The sequence below is a fragment of the Agelaius tricolor genome, unplaced genomic scaffold (assembly GCF_023055355.1).
Source record: "Agelaius tricolor isolate 1412-34295 unplaced genomic scaffold, bAgeTri1.0.p SCAF_4, whole genome shotgun sequence".
NCBI lineage: Eukaryota > Metazoa > Chordata > Aves > Passeriformes > Icteridae > Agelaius > Agelaius tricolor.
In genome coordinates, this window is record NW_027269264.1 from 56,231,517 (window position 1) to 56,251,265 (window position 19,749).

Here is a 19,749-nt window from a genome sequence, read left to right on the forward strand (position 1 = left end):
GACAAAGAATGCACATCTGAAGAAAGTTCTGTACCTTCAGTATTTTTTATTATTGTTATTAATGGGGTCACTATTAATAACCAGCAACAGTGTAAGGCCTCTCATGTCATTAGCAGCAGATATTTGATACTTGATACTACAAGGAAAGGAAAAATATCATTAGAGTGACTTGAAGCCCTTGATCAACAAATTCAGAAGTTTTTCAAGTCAATATTTATTCTCAGCTTCAGCTCTTTCCTTCTGCTCTGTTTCTTGACTGTAGAAATTTCCAACAGACATGGACCTGTTCCTACATCTGTTAATACCTTTCAGTATCTACATAACTTTGAACACACAGTTGCCAGAATGAGGAATAAAGAGATTCACCTTTGACAGGGAATCTTATTTAGCCTGAGAAGTCAACTCCAATGGAAGAACTGGGAATAATTAACTCCTTATTCAGGTGTCTTTGGTAAGAACTTCATTTTGTCTGAATGAATTCTAGCCTTTAATTACTTACCTTGTACTCCCACCCTTCCTTGTCACTACTGAAAAGAAGAAAAATGTTTTTGTCCCTCTCTAAAATGAATGTTGTCTTTGTTTTAGACAACCATGGTGAATTGCTGTGTCTGAATATTACTTTTTTTCCTGACATTTTTTTTTCCTTTGTGGCTTGGCACAGATCATCTTCCAGTTCTCCCTTACAAGGAGAAAAGGGTTTGGCACCTCTGCTCATCCTGGATAAAGGAGCTCATAAAGGGGCTCTAGCACTGGGGAATGGACAGCTGGGGGAGGGGAATGGATATTTTATTAAGCAGCTTAATTCCTGTATTGATAGTTAGAATTTCTATACCTAACAGATATCCTTTAAATTTTGTGAAGTGTGAGACTAATCCTGTCAAAAAAGCAATAAATATGAGGGTATAAATTTAACGGAGAAGAAAGAATTATATCTTTGTTTATCCTCGTGGTATAGAAATAAATGGATCCTGTGCAACAATCCTGCATAAAGCATGAAAGGAATCTCAAGCCCATGAGATTTCTCCAGAGGAGTCAATGAGAATGGGTTGTGCTTGGTGGCAATCTGAATTCTTTGTCTCTGATAAGGACATGGAGAAGTCAAGAATGGACAGGTTAGGGGTTGGGATGAGTTTTCCTTATCACAGGTGTCTGAGATGTCTTGAAAGAGGCAGTTGATGGGGAATATTACAGAGGTATGTGCATTTCTGAAAGGCATGAGGAATAGGAATAGGAAATAGCTACTGACTATTGATCTTCTCAGAAGAGCCTGTGCATTCACCAGGAAGAGGCAGCAATGAATTAGGGGTGGATTCTCACATCTCTCCACCAGCCTTGGGCAAGTGGAGAACAGCCTATGCCTGGCATGTTTTTCCCAGCCCTTTGGACTGGGAAAATGCACAGTGATGGACCATTATTATAACAAAAATTAAAACTAACAGCAGCACCCCACCACCTTCCTTCACCAGGCCCATTTCATGCAATTCATCTATTATTGCACCTTTTTCTTTTGCCTTTTTTTCTTATTAATGTCTTCCTTTTCACCACCTGTGAATTAAAAATCACCTATTTCTTCTCTAACTGCCGGATTTTTAAGCTCTGTTTTATATGTCTGAAAACCATGTTGTGTTTCTCCTTTTATGTACACCAACCTTGCAATAAAGTTTGTGACACCAGAGCTCACAGTGCCTTTATCTCCAGCTATATCAGCTCCGTGGCTGTAAAATCTCCATTAGCTTTCCTTTCCAGTCTCTCAGCTCTGCTGAACCACCCACTTGTCCAAAGGAAAATAAAGAGCAGTTTTTTCTTTTGAGTCGTCCTAAGCTGGGGAGAGCAGGAGATGGAGTACCTGAGCTCAGACTGGAGAAGAGAAGGCTCCAGGGACACCTCAGAGCCCCTGCCAGGGCCTCCAGGGGCTCCAGCAGAGCTGCCCAGGGACTGGGGACAAGGCCTGCAGGGACAGCAGCCAGGCAATGGCTCCCACTGCCAGAGGGCAGGCACAGATTTTGGGCTCTTGGCAATTAGGAATTGCTGGCTGGGAGGGTGGGCAGGCCCTGGCCCAGGGTGCCCAGAGCAGCTGGGGCTGCCCCTGGATCCCTGGCAGTGCCCAAGGCCAGGCTGGATGGGGCTTGGAGCAACCTGGGATAGTGGAAAGTGTCCCTGCACATGGCAGAGGTGGAATAGATGAGCTTTAATGTCCTTTCCAACCCGAATTCTATGATTCAGCTCCTGGTACTGCCACAGAACTGCTTTTACAGCAATGCCACTTTTTCATAAGTGGCCAGAAACACTGTCCTTTTCAAATTATGTTTGTCTTCTTTAATTTGATTGACTTTTTCCCAGTGGGGACCCAGCACAGCCTTGTTTTCACTCACAGCTGCTGGACACCACCGGCATATTTTGTTTTAGGGCATTTCTTCCAGCCAGATAGAAGAACTGCCTTTCATTTCACAGCCTGTACCTATAATTTTCAGAGTTATTTTCAAGGGTATTTTGGAGTATATCACACCTAAAAAGGCAGGGGAGATGAGGCAGGACCTTTGCGGCACTTTGCTCTACCTCAGCTTTCCCCACATCACCTGGATTTGTTTTTGTCCTTCCAAGTGATGTTCCATAGACCAGGTGATAGTTTCCTTCATGATTTATGGTGAGGGCGAAATAAAGGGAGAAAGGTGCTGTAGTAGTATTTTCTTATCCAAATACGATAAAAATAACATGGCAAAATTATTCAGAAGAGATATGAAAAAGTAAAAAAAAAACAAATGGCAATGGTCTCTGGTGAATTGCTGATGTGTTTGGCTGTGAGAAATGGAGTGAGGAGGAAAAAGTGATAAATCTGATAATACCTGGGGTGTCCTCAGAACACAGCCTGGCAGCAGAACTCATGGCAGCAATAGTTCAGAAGTACCTAAAGGTAATCTGCACTTGGCATCATGGCTTATTTGTCACATTTTATAATAGTGCCTGCTTGAGTTTATCGCTGTCTGCTCATGCATTTTAACCACACCAAGGTGTTATGTGCAAGCCATGGGGATATTCCTGAAGGACAGAGGCCCAAATTCTTCCCTGTCACTCTGAGTTTTGTAAATCATCCATTAGCTTGCAGTCTGGGCTAAACTGATTTTCCTCCAACAAACTGTGTCAAGCCAACCTGAGGTCTCTGCACCTCTGGTCTGAGCTCCCTGGTGATGCTTCAGGAAGTCATTCTGATTTACCTGTGTGGACAGATTGAAAAGATTAATTTGGATCTACAGACTGAATTCAAGCACACATTGGGGTAAAAGAACTGAGCTTGAAAGAACTCCACTTTTCATGAGCTAGACCAGACCCCAGGCCTGCTCAGACCACGACCATGACGAAGTGTGGGTTGGAAGCTGAATGCCTGAATTACTGAGTTTGATCCCATCCCTGTTGTGGGCTGTTCAGCAGTGCCATGCAGAGCTTGAAGGATTAAATTGCAGATATGGGCTGTGTTCATGTACATTTGTACTGTGTCAGCTTCAAGCTGAGCTGCAAATTCAGTGGAAGGAAAATAATTCAGTGTGAGACTCCAGCTAGGCTGCTGGGTTTCTCCAGTCAAACTAAAGGGTTTCCCTCACTGCAGATAAAAACCTCTAGGTACCAACAAGTTCCATGGGAAACTACATGAGAAATAAATACGTGTAGGTAGGCTGAGCTGTAGTGAGAAACAAGTCTATGCAGAAAACTCTGGACCAAAGATTACAGAGTGCCTTCTGCAGGAATCTATAGTTCCTCCCAAAGAGGCTGCCTGACATCCAAGCAGGAAAAGCTGCTGCCTCCTAACTCAGGCAGGACAACCAGAGCATGAAAGGTGCTGCAGAAGGAAAATGTACTTCAGCTCTCTTCAAAGCAGGTTGCAAATTGAGATCTGGAGCAGAAGCCTGTCGCAGGGCTCAACGCACACTGTGTGACTGCCAGCATCTCCCTTCACAGTGTATCACAGCCCTTAGGGGATTATTTCACATTTAGGTCCTCCTGAGGAAAAGACTGTGACAATGCTTCAGCAAAAAAATATTTTATTTTTTCCCAAAACACACAATTTTTGCAAGGGCAAGCATTTTACAGCACTCAGCTCCCTGAAAGGTGAGAAAGAACACACAGAAGTAAGTTCACATAGATCATCTTGGTACAATTTCAGCTCGGGGCTTTTTTCCTTTAGTACCTCTCTCACAGGTCCTCCTTCTCTGTGGCATCTCTTAGTAGAATTCACAGCATATTTACATCTCTCATGAGACGAAATTACACAGTAGATGATCCCTCTCCTTTGTTCCTCCTGCAGGAATCACTCTGAAATTCCCTGGCCTGTGTTTTAATGGAGGTCAGAGCAGAGCAAAATATCCCCTCCTGGCCTTAAAATCCATGAATAATATTTTCCCTTGGAGACTCCAGTCAGGGTACAGTGGGAAGAGCCTCAGTCACACCTGGGTTATGGACTTGGGCTGGGTGTAGGTTGGATAAAACCATCACATGCAGATGGATGGATTTGATGCATGTCCCTCTGTCCATCTGCACCTCCATCCCAGCCCCACAGGGCAGTAGCATTGTGGTATCACAGCAGTAAAGCCACTGTGAGCTGGGATGGCATCTCACACGTTTGCTCTTGCTCACTGATTTAGTATTCAGAATTTAGAATTTATTGAGGATTCTTCCTTTGTCACATCATCTATCAGAGACAGACACCACCGAGATGGAAGGGGGAAAAAAAATTAAAAACCTGTTTATTGCTCAACTTGCTCTAGGCATGTTTTAGTTTATTGTTCAGCTTGGTTCATTTCAGTGTTTCAATTTGAACGGTTCGCTTAGTTGCTGTGGCTAAAAAAAAATAAATTAAGAAAACCATAAGAAAACCTATTTAAAAAAAAAAAAAGAAGAAGAAGAAGAAGAGGCAGCAGCAAAAGTTGAGATTTGTAGGGCCCCTCAGCACCTCCCAATGTCAGAGGTGTCAGCGGATAATTTAAGGGCACAATCCCACGTCGCCAGAAGAGACGTGCTCCCAATTCCCTATTCCGCACGTGTTCGCCCACGGAGCTGCTGCTGGCACCCCTGGGAGGAGAGACCCGCATTGCAGATGCCCTGCCCAGCCCCACGGGGCTCTCTGCTCCGTGCCTGCCACGCTGCTCTGCACGGAGCCCTTCGCCAGGATGCGCCAGAACCCGCGCGCTGTTCCAGGCGCTCAGAAGGGAAATCCAGGAATTCCTGGATTTACACCGGCGTGAGTGGGGCTGGTGCCCACAAGGAGTAAAAGGTGGTCACGTCTCTTGTGGTCACCCAACAGCAGAGCTGATCCTGGCCCCACAGATTCTGGGAATCATCATCGTGGGCTACCTGTCCCCAAATGCAGCGGCTCCTATTTCAGTGGCTCTGTTGATCCTCCAGACCTCGCCTCAGATGTCTCTGCCTCCAGTGGGGTAGGGGCTTTCCAAAGAAAACAGGACCCAGCTTCTCCACACAGCTGCTTTTAGCATTTGAAGAAACCTTCTCCAGCAGCAAGTGCAGTAATCTCAATGGGAGATAAGTCAATTACAGCAAATTGAGCTATTTAATTTCTGGCTGCAAATGGCTTTCAGTTACACAAGTAGACACATTAATCTAATAACTAATGATCATATATTTTACTAATCATACAACGCTGCGTGAGGTATTATATCTAATTATATTTAAGATTAAGACATCTTTATATGTGTATTTTTGCTGGTTGCCAGGCTGGTGCAGATGGATGAAAACAGAAAAAGAAAGCAGGAATATTTCCAACCCCCACCCTGTAAGAAACAGGGCATTCCTTTAAAAGATGGAAAGATACAATTCAGAGAGGATTGGCTGAGGTTGCCTTCAGGATAGAATAGAAAAGAATGGGAAAGAAAAACTGCAATAAAATATTCTATGATATTGTCTTTTTTCTTTGGAAGCAAGGGTTCAATCCAGAGATTTGATGCTAGTGGCTTGGGAGCAAAGAACCAGAATTTGTTCAGATGGGAAAAGCCCTCTCAGATCGTCAATTCCAAACACTCCCCAGCAATGCCAAGGCCACCACTGCCCCACTGTCCCCAGGGGCCACATCCACATGGCTTTTAATTCCCTCCAGGAGCTGGGACACTATCAATACCCTGGACATTATGCCAGGCTGGGTAACACTTTTGCTGAAGACATTTTCTCTAATGTCTAACCTAAACCTCCCCTGGAGCTACCTGAGGCCATTTCCTCTTGTCCTGTCCCTTCTTACCAGGGAGAAGAGACCGACCCTAAATTAAATTAAATCAAACAGCTCACATGGTTCTCACCCTTCTAATCTGGCCCTGGAGCCTCCAGGCCTGCAGTGTTGATGAGAGACAGCCAAGAGATGTTCCCCCAAGGCTGTACTGGCAGCAAACTCCACCGCCTCCAGCTCCTGGGCTTTTCAAAGAGCTCATTTGGAGACACTCCTGCAGCAGATCAACCACAAGAACGCTCAATGCAACCCAGAAATGCAACTGCAGTGCCCAAGATCCTCTCAAGGACCTTAGAAACATAGAATACCAGGATTGTTAGGGCTGGAAAACATCCCTAAAATTGGTCTGCTGCCCACAGCACTGGCTGGGTGCTTCCCAGTACCTCATTCACCTGGGGTGAATTTCCTGTGTCTGGGGCTCCCAGAATGGAGCAAAAGCACATGGCCACAGGAAAGTCCTGTATGAGCCTTTTCCCCCAAGGAATGTCTTCCCCCAGGATGGTATAGCTCTTTGCTGTGTCATCCAAAGAGCAAAGGCTGACACTAGCTAGGAGCCGTACACTTATGCTGTGTTATTTCCTTTTGCAGGCTCAAGGAAGCTCCCAAGAATCCAAGGGATATTTATTAAAATAAGTACTTGAAACAGGGTCTCCAATGCAAACTCTGAAAGCTTTTCCTGACAAACACTACTCTGTGCTAAGATCACTCCCTGATCAGCCTGGGCTGTTGGTCAATATGATGATGCAGTTATGCAATCACTGGTTATTCTCTTTGGTAAATACTTTTATTTATGCGGGTATTTTTTGCATCAGTCTAGTGGCAATCCATCATATGTGAAGGCCTCATGGCAGCTGCTGTTGAAATCAATATGTGTTAGGATGCCAGAAAACTGAGCTCATTTTTCTTCTCTTTGACATCGTAACTAAAGATCATAAAAAGAGATAATGATAATGACGCAAGGCAATGATTAGAGATACTCTGCTAAAGGAAAGGATGGAATCAAGCAAGCAAGGAAAGAAAGGCTGGTAAAATAACAGAAAAAGGACCTTTCTCTTTCCCAAGGGAAAAGCTGAGTTACATGCAAGGGAGGCATGTGTGGAAATTTCAATTAATAACCCTGTACCCTTGCCCTATCCCTCTCATGCAGATCCCTTGCATTACAGCGTCTCTGCAGCCAGCACTGCCAAAGCCAGGGCCTGAGTCTTCAAGCCCCATTCTGGGCAAACAGCTCTCCAAATTCAGAGAGTCCAATGGAACACCGGAGGAAAAATCAGGAGGAAAAATCCCCTCCCTGCTTACCAGTGGTTATTCTGGAGCGAGATCAGCTTCCAGGTCTTATAAAGCTGTGGCACAGCCCAGGTTCTGTGACACAGGGCTGGATCTTGGTGCCATAATCAGCTGTGACTTGCCCTGCAGTGTGTTTGCATGGGAAAACGACACTCTTCACTCAAGCAGAGGGGCCAACCAACCTGTGATATAATATATTTAATATATACAATATATAACAGGATGAACATAACTTAGTATAGTGCAGCTTGCATATGTAATCCCCCCAAAATATCCCTATGCCATACAAGCCATGACAGACATGCATCTCCACATATTTCACTCAAGGAATCCTGGAATTGTTTGGGAAGGAAGGCACCTTTAAAGACCGTCTAGTTCCACCCCCAGGGACACCTTCAATAAGCCAGGTTGCTTCAAGCTCCATCCAGCCTGGCCTTGGACACTTCCAGGGGTGAGACAGCCACAGCTTCTCTGGGCAACCTGTGCCAGTGCCTCACCACCCTCACAGCCAGGAATTTCTTCCCAATATTCCATCTAACCCTGTCCCCTGGCAGTGGGAAGCCATTCCCCTTTGTTTTGTTGGTACATACCCTGGTAAAACACACACATGCGCTCACATATGTTCTGTATGTTCTACATCTAAGGAACAAATCAGCATAAGCACATGAGGACGTTTACATACACCATCTTTCACACATAAGAATCATCTCTCATTCATAAGATTTTTCATACATAATCTTATTTTATTTTGTCTGAATATAGAGCGCATGAGTATATTTGCACATCTCTGAAGTACACCACGAACCTTCAGCACAAGGTAAAATCTGAATCAAGCCAAAAAATATGTGCATTTGTTACATAGCAAGTATGGAAATGAGACACATGCACAACCCAGCCACTGAAATCCCGACATCAAGTGCAAGGCAAGTCCCAAAAGCTCAAGATCCTTTACAGCATCAACACAGCAGCCCCAAGCCCCCAGATCCACAGCCAGAAAATCAAGCTCAGTGTCAGTATGAGCACGCTCCTCCTGCTCTGATTGCCTCCCTGCAAGCAGAACCCCATCCTGGGAGGCAGGAGCCGTGTTCAGATGTCAGAGGGAGACTGATCCCCCCTGTGCCGGCGCCTTGGGCAGGTGCTCTTTGTCGTTCAGTTCCACTAATCACACCGCAGCTCTGACATCCCTCCCAATATTTAACTTTCCTGGGACCTCTGGTAGTTTATTAACATTTTCAGGCTACAGGTACTGGTGTTTTCTGCCTTCAATTACGAGGCCACTTTTAGCTGCAGGAAAATTCCCTGCCCCAGGCGAAGCGTTGGCTGCAGTGATAGGAATAATCATTTGTGGGTGATATTTCAGCAATGCGCAGGGGAAAGTGGAGGACGATCTGTGACAAACAAAATGGATAGTATCAAAAATCAATTCCACTCCTGCTATAGGAATGAGCAATGGGAAGGAAAAAAGAGGCAATTCAACAGCTTTTACAGGGGGGGAGGACTCGAAGGGAAGAAAGGGTTCTGCTTAGAAGAAATACTCACTTTGCTGTGGAACAATAAAATGTGCTGCTTGAAAAATTTTAAGTTTCGACATGAATTCAGATGTGTCAATGAATACTTCCATTGGGTTTGGTGCTGGGAAACCCAGTCAGTGCTAGATCTCAGGCCCAAGCCAGCTTCCTTGACCTCAGCCAGATTCCACCCCAAGAGAGCAGATCCCTGTTCTTGTCTGTGCACATGTGATGTGTGCACACACAAGTTTTCATGCGTGTAAAGTGTGTACAGGTGTACACCTGTGAATTTTTTCCCCTTAGAACTATGGTACCTAGGTAGAAGAGGATCTGTGATTTATTTAAATTCTTCTAGGTCTTCAAGAAAGTCTTCACTTAAAGACCTGGTCAAAGGAGCACAGCAGTGACCTCACACCTATCAAAAGTGAATGAGGATTTTTTGTTGAGATATCTGATTTGGCTTAAAAAGCAGTTGACTTATGCAGACATGGATGAGTCTGGGTTTTCAGGGTTAAAACTCTCACTAAGTTATTTGTAAAACCTTAAGGGTTGACTCTGAAAAAATAACTTTGTGATGGGCCAACATGTTGATTATGGGTTTGGACCACTCATGACAAGAGAGACCCTGAGGGGCTGGAGCGTGTCCAGGGCAGGGAACGGAGCTGGGAAGGGGCTGGAGCCCCAGGAGAGGCTGAGGGAGCTGGGCAGGGGCTGAGCCTGGAGCAAAGGAGGCTCAGGGGGGCCCTTGTGGCTCTGCACAGCTCCTGACAGGAGGGGACAGCCGGGGGGATCGGGCTGTGCTCCCAGGGAACAGGGACAGGAGCAGAGGGAGCGGCCTCAAGTTGCACCAGAACAGGTTTAAATTTAAAATTTAAATTTTTTAATTGAGAAAATTTATTTACTGAAAGGGTGGTCCAGCCCTGGCACAGCTTTCCAGGGCAGTGGTAGAGTCCCCATCCCTGTAGGGATTTCAAAGCCGTGTGGATATGGCCCCTGGGGACACGGTATAGCAGTGACCTTGGCAGTGCTGGGGGAATGGTTGGATCTGATGATTTTAAAGCACTCTTCCAGCCTAAATGAGTCTGTAATTCATTATTGCTGCAGAGTCTATCCGAAGGCACAGGAATGTGAAAGAAAACACACATCATTTTCACTACTGGCAAATCAGAAAATTTACTCTGTGAATTATGGCCCTGGTGCCCCCAAAAACGCCCACAATGACCAGGACCATCTTGCTTTGTTCGGGAGGTCCTTTCAGATATTCACAGCTCTGATAATTAGAAAGCTTCTTGTAATTTCCAGCCTAAATTTATTCATGGCTAGTTTAGATCCATTTGCACTTCAATAGCCCACTCCCAGAGGAAGGAGGAGGTTGCAGGGCTGTATGTGGAGGTGATAGGTTTGACCCAGAGAGGAACCTGGTTCCTGCAGCCTCTGTCAAAGTCCCTGGCGACTGGATTGAGCAATGGTCATTTGAAGTCTACGAGTGGGGCTGAAATATTAAGGATATCACGCCTGCAGGTGGGGAATTCAGAGATGCTCATCACTTCTTATTATAAATTAAATATTTAGTGGTGCCAAAATGGTATTTAATTTGAGCTAAGAAAGTGTCCCTTTCTTTCTCTCAATGACTTTCATTTTTGATGAAGCTGGAAGACAGGAAAATAAAATACCTTAGTTTATTTTTCCTTGACTGATGTTTTTTTTTAAATTGTAACTTTCAACACTCCCTACTTTGCTGAGACAAGAGGATGAGAAATGCTGACCAGCCAGTTTGAATTTCAGCCAGTTATTAGAAACATGTATTAAGCTTAGATTTTAAAAGCTGATTTTCAAATATTTTCCCTTTTTTCCCAAACACGTCCCTGGAAGAAAATTGTGGCACTGTACACCTTGAAAACCAACCTGAGCATCCTGTCCTCTATAGATGGTAGGGAAATATGATCTTGCCTGAGCACTTGTAGAAGGAGAGAGGGGGTCCATGCAGGGTCTATACTTGGTATGGACAGAAATAAATTGCCTCTTGAAGTGCCAAGCAGACTGCAGTGTATCTGTCCTCTCTTAAAGAAATAGAACCTCTAAAAGTGGATGGGAAGTGGAAATTTAAATAACACTCTTTCTTACTCAGGGCTTTTTCTAGTCCTTGGAAAAACCCTCTCTAGAAACAGTCATCCTTTTCACTCCTTCTGGTAGGTGTGGAAAGAGGAGTGCAGGGTGGGGGAGCCTTGGGCAGGTCCATCCAGGTGCCTGCTGCACGTTCTGGTTGGGGCAGGATGGGGCCCTGCAGCATCTGCCCCCTCACATTGCTCCACAGTCACACAATGTCTGGACTGACTCTGCTTTTATCACCCTCCCCGCAATTCTCCAGCCTAGAAAATCATAAAATCACTGAATGGTTTGGGTTGGGAGGGTCCTAAAAATGATCCCATCCCATCCCCTGACATAGGCAGGAATGCCTTCCACTAGCTCAGGTTGCTACAAGCCACATCCAGCCTGGCCTTGGACACTTCCAGGGATCCAGGGGCAGCCACAAATTTTCTGGGAAACCTGTGCCAGGGTTTCACCACCCTCACAGTCAAGATTTTTTCCTAACATCCAATCTAAACCTAATCTCTTTCAGTTTAAAGCCACTCCCCATTGTTCTGACACTACACACCCTTGTCCAAAGCATCTCCCACACTGCTCCAGCATCCTTTCCTGCTTTTCTAGCCCACTCTCTGAGATGCTGCTTCCCTCTGGGACCATGCAAGGTCACCCAGGGTGATGGGACACAGAGCCCTGGTGGAGCTCACCAGTGAGGGCTTGGTGTGCCAGAGCCCAGCCCTGCGCATGGATCTCATCAGCCAAAAAGGGCCACCCTGCAGAGCCACCACGAGCCACACCTGACCTGCTGCCACGTGAAATTCACAGGTATTTAAACAAATACAGCACACATAAACACTGCAGAGGTTTTTTAAATAAGAACCCATTGCTGTTAGCACCCAAATTCCATTAATGATTTGAATATAATTAATGCCTTTCCAGGTCATGAAGAGGGGTTGATCACCTTCACCCACTTTTGGTTTTATTTACAGCCTTCCCCTTTGTCATCTTGACACTTGCCACATGAAAGTTGGGGAAGTCTGGGGAGGGAGGGCTGAAAGGAAGCAATATCTGATCATGTAAACAATTAGACCTTTATCCATCCTGCCCAAAGAGGTCCTTTATCTGATGACAACCTCTGCAGAACGGAAGAGGAATAGGTACCTCCCTTTGGGACCATCCTAACTATTCAATCAATTCTCCTCAATTACTAACAAATCTAAATGTGATTTATCTGCCCAGGAATCATTCCAATATCAGGCAAGGATCTATCAATAAAACCCCCAAAGGCAATCTTTTTTTCAGAGCTGTCAATAGAACCTCTGAAGCACAAAGAGAGGGAGCCGACAATTGAGATATTTTGCTTTTTTTTTTTCTTCTTTTTTTTTTTTTGAGCACTTAATTAAGTCGACAAGAAGCTGTCAAGGATAATTTTCAAAGCACACGGCCTCAGCATCTGACATTTGATAATATTACACTCCATGTTGATTGAAATTGATTTTTTTCTCCTCCTTTTTTTTCCTTTTTTTTTTTTTTGTTTTGTTTTGTTGGTGGTGGAAGGCTGCAAAAAAAGGGGGTATTTGACAACTTTCTTGCCCATAGATCCAAGGACAGCAGGCCAGTTTGTTAAGGTCAGTCATGACAAACAGTATGATGGGTTTTTAAAACCAGCTGAGTTTAACAATAGTAGGGCACGGGTGTGTTATTTCAGTGTCAATAAAGCGAGCTGCTCAGCAGTTAGCAAATATCTCAGCAAGATCAGAGGCGCCAGGATTAGAAGTAATAGTAAATTTATAGGGTCAGATTCTGATCTCAGTTAATACCACTGTAAATCCAGAGCGAATTTCATTGACTTCAATAGTTTTTGATCCAGAACAGCCCAGATGTGGTCATTTTCTGAACTTGTTACCTGAGCTGCCAATTGCATCGTTGCTCTGGATTTATTTGTGTTTATTTTTCACCCTGATGGGAGTTGGGCACTTCCCCTTGTCCCTCCCCCTGTAAAAGTCACTACTGTAAATCTCTCTAGATGATTATCTTCTTAAGTGCCTAAGCTACTTTGTAAACCTATACATGCAGTAGCTGCAATACCCACGCCTTTGGAACAAATGCAACTCTCCTGATGTGGAGCAGAATCTGGCCCCTGTTCTTGCTCAAACCGGGGGGGAAAAAAAAAGTACAGATGGCAAAAAATCAGGTTCCAGGCTTTTCTTGCTCTTTGGCTCTCTAATCAGTGATCAGTATTTACTATTCGCTGCTTAGCACTCCATGCAGAAAGCAAAGCAGACTCTCAGCAAATTGATTTGAACGATAATATTTTATTAAAGTTCTGTATTTAGTTGCTCTTGCAGCTGCAGCTGAGCAATTATGGCATTTCAAGAATAATTTATTGGTTATCAGAATCCAAGATATTATTTCTTTTGTCCTAGTTACAGAAAAAGACCCTGGAGTAAGGCAGTTGTGTGAGAGGCTGGGAAGCAGGAAGATGCTCTCCCTGGCCTCTGGGCAGAACAGCAGTGACCTGCCAAATTTTTTGGGTTCAAGAGGCTTGAAAAAGAGTGGGGCTCAGAATGTACAGCTCCTAACCCTAGAATCTTTTAGGCTGGAAAAGCATCTAAGGGACCAATTATTCCTCACCACTGCCAAGGCCACCACTGAGCCATGTCCCCAAGTGCCACATCCATATGGCTTTTAAACCCCCCCAGGGATGGGGACTCCACCACTGCCCTGGGCAGCTGTGCCAGGGCTGGACAGCCCTTTCAGAGCAGTTTTTCTTAATTACCCTTATTCCTGCACATACTGCTTGGTGTCAGTTTATGCCCACCCAGAGGATAACTCACACCACCTGCTCCAGCACCAGGGCTCAACAGGAATGGGAATGGCTCTGGAAGTGCTCCCTTGGTCCCACACAGGAGAGGGGCTCCAAGATGAGGTCAGATGCTGTCCCTGTTTTATTTCTATTTCTTGCACAGCACAAGATGGAGATGCATCAACATCAAGTTGCACCCCGTTTCAGAAGATCCAGTTCTGGACACCCTGAGCAGTGGTGATAGGGTCAGTCTCATCAGAAACCAGATCTAAAGGGCCAGGTGTCTCTTAAACAGATAAATCATTTCTCAGGAGTATGTAATTCAGACACTGGGCAGCTTTCATGTGTCAGAAAGCAAGCAAGCTAAATTAATTAATTGAACTGCCCAAGGTCACTGAGGAAATCTGCAGAAGAGGTCAGCCATGGCCACAAACACCCACAAATCATCATCCCCATTGCCACAGGTGTGGTCTCAGCAGCAGTGTGGGATGAGAGGGGTTAAGCTGGGCTGGATTGAAGAGAGACATAATTATCCCAGGTAAGAATTAACTTGCGAGGAATTGGGAGCAAGGCACCACCTGACTCAAGCAAAATGATCTAAATCTGTCTGTCCCACGCTGATCCCCATGCGGCTCTCCCGCAAATGATGCACCAGAATTAACTGAAAGTACTTTACAGTAGGTACATTTCACCCCTCCGAGGGATGCTATAAATGTTGGTCTCACAGACGCCACTCCTGCAGTACCCTGAGATCAGGAGAGAGGGTATAAATCCAAATCAGTGCCAGCACTGCCTCTGGAAAGCTCTCACAACAATTAAAGCAGAATTATAACAAGGTTCCCGGGAGTGACCGCAGTTTGGATTTGAAGGGTGAGGGATTCTGGTCTCTCCACTTTGTTTCAGGCAAATGAAGCCTGGTTTTATGACTTTTGGGACCTTGTGGCTAGGAAATTAAAAAGTTGCCAGGGTCACTGCTGGGCACTGAATGTGACTGTAAGCCAAATTGTTAATCCAGTCTGAAGGTGTTCTAGGCCAGGGGTAGCTGAACCACTCCCAGGTAATTCCTGGGGGTGCTCTGGGGAGCAACCTGAGCCAGCATCACCCCTGAGTGTCTGCTTGGGTTTGGCCACCCCATGGAGCAGTATAAATGAGAGTGTTTGTGCTAAAGGGTGGCCAGATGGGCTGATTTTGGCAGAACAGGTACAGCTTTTATGAGCTGCCTTCCTGGCTTCTTGGTCTAAGAGGGAGTTTGAGATTTCAGCTATAGCACAACAAGTGCTGTCACGATGAAAAAGTGGAGGTGGGAATGTTCACCTGGACAAACTAGCAGTGTTGCTGCTTTTTGGAGTGGCCTCCAAAGGACAGATCCAGCTCTGGCCCCCAGTCTGCCCCCTCCATGGTTACCTGTACCCTCATGCTTCCAGGCTGGTCTCATGGTTGATCCCTCCAGAGATGCTGGCTCGGGTTTCTCTCCCAAAGCTCTGGGGTCAAGATGACACTGTGGCCATCCCTGGGACACTCTGCATCTCCTTCCTGCCCTGTGCCATGTGCCTGCATGCCCACTGGGCTAAATCACAGCTCTCATGCTTGCCATTGTCCTGGAGCAGTCTGCAGGATCTCCTGGGAGGACTTGGAGGCATAAAAATAGTTATCAGTCACAACCTGAGCAAATTTCTGATCCACGAGTTTGTTTTTTCCTTGCTTAGGCTCCACCTTTCTGCCCAAATCATGAGCACCAAGATTTATCCCTGGTATTTGGTTTCTGTTGTTAACTCCTTATTTCCTGGAACTTTGGGATAATGGAAAAACTTATTTTCTTAAGAAAAAGGAGCATGCAAGCATGGGCTGGAGTTTGCTGATCTGGGAAATCATGAGGGAGGTGCAGATCTGTCACACATCATTCTCCTTCCTCTGCTCCCCTTTACCATCCAAGGGGATGAACCCTGCCCATGGTGTCCCTCAAAATGTGCAGGGACCAGCCAGACTGGGCTTGCTGGGATGAGCCCAAGCTGTTTTGAGTGTTGTGATTGTCATCAGCCCCACAGTGTGACTTGCTGTCCTAAAGCACATCGTTCAGTGGTGGGCTTGGCAGTGCTGTGGGAACAGGTGGACTCAATGGTGTTTGAGGAGTTTTCCCACCTAAATGATTTGATTATTCTGTCATTTTATCCCTTCTCCTGTGGTTGGCTGGAGTTTGGTCCTCCTGTATCAGGGGGTGGAAGGTTTGCACACCTGAAAACTCAACAGCTTTCCCCCTAATATGTGATTAGTCTTATAAGACATAAGCTTATTTTCACAAGCCCACCTCCACCTTAGAGTCTGAAATCAATACAACTTGTGCAATACACTAGAGTAGGATTTAGTCTGAGCTGTCAGTCCCACACTGTGACCTGAGGCAGTGCAGACAGGATGGGCTGAGTGCTCCTTACCTTGACCCTGAAGTGGTCAAACAACAGCTCACTTAGACCCTGAAGACAGCATTCTACCAAAATTATGTCCAAAAAAAATCTTCCCCTGTTGAGGCTCCATCTCTGCCTAGGGTTGGCTCACCCTGGGGCAGAGAGGGTGATAAATGCAGCAGCACCAGGCTCAGCTGAGCTCAACTTGACCATGGTGTGATCTGGGCTTTGGCAAAAGGACTTCAGGGTTTTCTTTGGGGAATAAGAGTGGGAACTTAAGTGATCTTGTTACGTTGGGGTCTTGGAGTGATGAGGGCAGGCAGTGTCCAAGCAAATTGGGTTGGTCTGGAGCAAGACCTGGGGGTGCTGGCTGTGGGATGCTGATTTCACCTTCAATGCCTTTGCCTCTGGCAAGTCACTTAACAGTGAGGTCTCCCTCTGTGTAAAATGGGTAGAATAATCACTTCCTACCTTGCAGGGGAGACGTGAGGATTAATTAATTAATTAATTGTTTTGGAAGTAATTAAGTTTCTTATTTCACAATGAATTGCTCTTTTCTTTCTGGTCTTTTTTTTTTTTTTTTTTTTTTTTTAAGTTGCGATGTTATGGAGGACCTTGAGTTTCACCATGGCCATGAGCTGATGGATGTTCCCCAGGATCAGGATGGCTTCAGGTCCTTGCTGGAAGGATAGAGCTGGGGTCTTGCCATTCCTATTGGGTTTGCAGGTTACAACCACCAAGCCATGGCCCTCCTGGGCAAGGTTTAAAAACCCAGTAGTGCCACTTTTCCCATTTGAAAGACCAAATCCTGCCAGCCTCTGGCTCCTCTAACACCTAGTGACTGAGGCTAGGGCACAAGAGATGAGGTCTTTGCCCCTGACAGGCAGCAGGGCTGGGTTCTGGGTGCCTCTGGCGTGCCCAGGCCTTGGGGCTGGTCCCTGTTACCCTGGGGCTGAGCCACAGCATCTCTGTGGAGCTGGCAGAGATCCCTGTGGCAGTCAGGGACACCACAGGTGCCGTGGCAGAGGACAGGAAGCAGTGACACAGGACTCTTCAAGAGATTATTTGTTTTTGCCTTGCTTTCCCTAAACCAGCCAAGCCTTTCAAACTGCAATTAGGAATTTCAGAAGAGTCTCTAATCCTTGAGATGAATTATTCAGGGCTCTTAAAGCACAGATTCTAAAGTGAATTTGGTGTCAGAACTCATATATTCAGATTGTCCTTAATTAACTATTTAAGATAAAGAGTTCAAAATCTCTCATTATGTCATAATTTTCAGAAAAGTTGCAAGAAACAAGACACATGAGGAACCCAGCACTGTCTGCTCTCAACAGACATCTGACGAAGGGATAAGTGTGGCTAATTCCCCTGGGCATTATTTGTACAGAGTGCATAGGTATGGGTGAATTATTGCTGTCCCTGGCTGTCTCATGATTTTTTTTCCCCTTCTCATATGATCTTTTCTTCCCTATCTGATGTTTTGACATCTGAGAAATTCATATTGGCAGGCTGATCTATATTGTCTAATACAACATGGAGAGTAATTAATCACAAATCCTGCCAAGTTTTTTTTTTCAGCAACTTCAGACACAGTGAAATGGCAGAGATCTGTTCCAAGGTAATGAAGATTACGTGACTAATTTCCACTAAAAACTTGCCATATAGACCAGAGCCACTAAAAAACCAAGATTTGCACTCAGGCTTTAAATTATGCATTGGTATTTACTACTGCAGAACCAACTCAATGCAGAGACTTGGGAAATCTTGCAGTTAAGAATTGAGAAAATTATGCACAAAGAGGGGTTTTCATCAAGAATTGAGAAACTCTTGAGGAGAAGCAGAAGACACTTGGCCCAAGTAGGACTGAGCCTCACAATTGAAATACTCTTAGAATGGTTTTAGAAATTAAAACTCAAGGAAAGCTGACAGGAAAAGAGAATCACAAACTGCAGGATGATGCATATTCTGGTAGTAAAGATTATAGCATCTCTTTATGTTGAAATAAAGAGTAGGCCAGAACCTGCCAAAACTCAAGAATCAAATAAAATAAAATCTGTTTTAAACATTGCATTTTAAAACAGGCTACTGGGTCAAATGTGGGATGGGGCACAAAACCAAACACCCATTCAGCCATCATTGTCCTATTTTAGAAAGGGGGCCTGCATAAAAATGGGGGAGTCTTGTCAGTATGAAGAGAAGAGTGGAGAAGAAGGCTAAATAGTTGATAAGAGACAAGGGAGTTACTTAGAGGTGTTATTTCAGAGACTAACAATGAAGTCTCCACCTCAGATCACCTAGAAAAACTCATGCTCAAATCAGCAACAGCTCAAATGAAATTAGAAGGATTTGGAAGCTCCAAGCTGAATGCATGCCTACCAAAAGAAAAGAGGAGAAAAAAAATCTGGCATCTTCAATCTAAAATTATAACAGGACAAAAACCAGCCAACCAACCAACCAAAAAAAAGCCCAAAACCAAACCGACCAAGCCAAAACAAAACCAAACCAAACCAAACCAAACCAAAAGCAAGAAAACAAAACAAAACAAAACAAAACAGTACAAAACAAAACAAAACAAAATAAATAAGAAAAGGAAGATTTTGAGGAAAAAATTGCTGAAGTGGCAAATACTGGTAATAAATCAGAGGTAGGAGCCAGAAGGTTTGTAGGGCAATTCCAACATAAGAAAAACTGCAATGTGAGACTGAAGTTTCCTCTACAATAGTTCCATGTCTCCAACAGCAGATGATGCAGGCATTTAGGAAGGCTTAGCACAACATTTAGCTTCACAGGACCCTTCCTCAGCCTTCAGGGATTTGAGGCTCAGTAGCTTCCAGTAGACCTCACCAGGGACTTCAGGAGTTTATGATATAATAGTGAAATTTAGGGAAGATTGGGCCTCAGCAGATAAACCAAGTGAGATTTTCACATCTATATTCATCACAAAGAAGCCCAGTGTGTGCTACCTTTATAAGGCCTGTTTCTTGGGGTTCAGCAGAAGATAATCCAGAAACTGAAGCTTCAGTAGGGGAAATCTAAAGTACAGGGAACACAGTAGTTGTTAGGTGGGATGCTGTTCTTCTCTGAGCTGTAGAGGATCTTGAGCATGACCTTGATGACACTTTTCTGTGCTGTGTCCTTGCCTGATGTCACTGTGACTCCTGCACACACATTCTCCTCTCCAGGGTGTCTGCAGAGTGACAGTGACCATAAGTCTCAAGTCTGCACTAAGCAAAACGTTAGATGTAAAGACCATCAGGGCATTCATGGAAAATACAATATCACAAAGAAGGCTCAGCCCATCCTTCATAAGGAGAAGACAAGCTTTTAAATGTGTTAGAGCTCTCTGAAGGTCTTGTTAAGCATATGGAAAAGGTGATCTGATGTTACATAGGTAAATTTTCTATGACATTCCATCCTGAAAGCTCAAGACGATGCTAGAAG